Genomic DNA, 2,500 nt, shown 5'->3' on the forward strand with positions numbered 1-2,500 from the left:
AATAAAATGACTAACCGAAAATCAAGAAAAAAGTAATTGAAAATCGTGTGTAACGGTAACAGGAAAAAAGTAATTGAAAATCGTGTGTAATGCTAACAGGAAAAAAAGTAATTGAAAATCGTATGTAATGCTAACAGGAAAAAAAGTAATTGAAAATCGTGTGTAATGCTAACAGGAAAAAAAGTAATTGAAAATCGTATGTAATGCTAACAGGAAAAAAAGTAATTGAAAATCGTGTGTAATGCTAACAGGAAAAAAGTAATTGTAACTCGTGTGTAATGCTAACAGGAAAAAAAGTAATTGAAAATAGTGTGTAATGCTAACAGGGAAAAAGTAATTGAAACTCGTGTGTAATGCTAACAGGAAAAAAGTAATTCAAACGCGTGTGTAATGCTAACAGGAAAAAAGTAATTCAAACTCGTGCGTAATGCTAACAGGAAAAAAGTAATTGAAACTCGTGTGTAATTCTAACAGGAAAAAAGTAATTGAAACTCGTGTGTAATGCTAACAGGAAAAAAGTTATTCAAACTCGTGTGTACTGCTAACAGGAAAAAATAATTGAAACTCGTGTGTAATACTAACAGGAAAAAAGTAATTCAAACTCGTGTGTCAGGCTAACAGGAAAAAAAGTAATTGAAAATCGTGTGTAATGCTAAAAGGAAAAAAGTAATTGAAACTCTTGTGTAATGCTAACAGGAAAAAAGTAATTCAAACTCGTGTGTAATGCTAACAGTAAAAAAGTAATTCAAACTTGTGTGTAATGCTAACAGGAAAAAAGTAATTCAAACTCTAGTGTAATGCTAACAGGAAAAAAGTAATTCAAACTCGTGAGTGATGCTAACAGGAAAAAAGTAATTGAAACTCGTGTGTAATGCTAACAGGAAAAAAGTAATTCACACTCGTGTGTAAGCCTAACAGAAAAAAGTAATTCAAACGCGTGTGTAATGCTGACAGGAAAAAAGTAATTCAAACTCGTGAGTAATGCTAACAGGAAAAAAGTAATTGAAACTCGTGTGTAATGCTAACAGGAAAAAAGTAATTCACACTCGTGTGTAAGCCTAACAGAAAAAAGTAATTCAAACGCGTGTGTAATGCTGACAGGAAAAAAGTAATTCAAACTCGTGTGTAAGGCTAACAGAAAAAAAGTAATTCAAACTCGTGTGTAATGCTAACAGGAAAATAGTATTTCAAACTCGCGAGTAATGCTAACAGGAAAAAAGTAATTCAAACTCGTGTGTAATCCTAAAAGGAAGAAAAGTAATTCAAACTCGCGAGTAATGCTAACAGGAAAAAAGCAATTCAAACTCGTGTGTAATCCTAAAAGGAAAAAAAGTAATTCATACTCGTGACTATTGCTATCAGGAAAAATTAATTCAAATCCGTGTGTAATGCTAACAGGAAAACAATAATTCAAACTCGTGTGTGCTAACAGGAAAAAAGTAATTCAACCTCGAGTGTAATGCTAACAGGAAAAATTTAATTCAAACTCGTGTGTAATACTAACACCAATCCTTGATTTCATTATTTTCTATAGAAAAAAGATCATCTTTGATGAATAAATAGTAAAAGAATAAATAACTTAAAACTAAAAAAATGCGAATCAACAATGTTTTGAAAGTTTTTTAAATACGACCAGAACATTTTTAATCAAACCTTCAGTTTAGTAATTTTTTCTGGTTATTTTTTTTTTCTCTTCTTCCTTGTCATAATTTTTGCGGATGAGAAAATCTCGCATTTCATTCAATGACTCGAAGACTCTCTCAACGTGTTAGAAGAGTAAAACTCATAATGATGTATCTATATAATTTAAATTTTTTATCGCAATAGTGAATCACAGGTTGGTGAATAGAGCTTATGATCCTGCAGACATTTGAGAGAGAGAGAGAGAGAGAGAGAGAGAGAGAGAGAGAGAGAGAGAGAGAGAGAGAGAGAGAGAGAGATTGTAGCACTAACGGAGTGGCAGAAGTTGGGACGAAAGATCATTAATATCCAAGAAGAGCGGGAGTGCTCGCAAGATAGAAATGAATGGCACAGTATAAGTAAAGATCTTGGGAGAGGGAGAGAGAGGGAGAGGAAACGGGGGGGGGGGGGGTGTTTGTTGAAGTGCTGCTGATAAGGCTTCTGTGTAGGTGTTTGAAGCGGATGTGAGGGCGTGGGAGTCTTTCTCTCCGTCTATCTTTCTTCCTCTCTACTTTCTTCCTTTTCCTCATCCTTCATGCGGTATCTGAACGAGGGATGTAGCACTCATTGCTATAATTACTTTCTAGGAAGTCAGCCCTCCTCGGGGAAACTGTTTGTTTGGTAGGAAAAAGTGGTCGAAAGACTGATTAAATTCACAAATTCAAAAATTTACTGTTAACTGTTTGGTAAGGAAAGGAGGTCGAAAGACTGATTAAATTCACAAATTCAAAAATTTACTGTTAACTGTTTGGTAAGGAAAGGAGGTCGAAAGACTAAATTCGCAATTTTTTCCCATTTGTTGTTAATTGTTTGTTTGGTA

At 34.0% G+C, this 2,500-nt stretch overlaps 1 protein-coding gene across 1 annotated transcript in view; it reads right to left on the reverse strand.

Moving 5' to 3' along the window:
• The window catches only part of LOC137659670 (mucin-22-like), a 734,167-nt gene that overhangs the window by 14,408 nt on the left and 717,259 nt on the right, over positions 1–2,500 (reverse strand). The window lies entirely within an intron of this gene.

Source organism: Palaemon carinicauda, chromosome 20 (assembly GCF_036898095.1).
Source record: "Palaemon carinicauda isolate YSFRI2023 chromosome 20, ASM3689809v2, whole genome shotgun sequence".
Taxonomy (NCBI): Eukaryota; Metazoa; Arthropoda; class Malacostraca; order Decapoda; family Palaemonidae; genus Palaemon; species Palaemon carinicauda.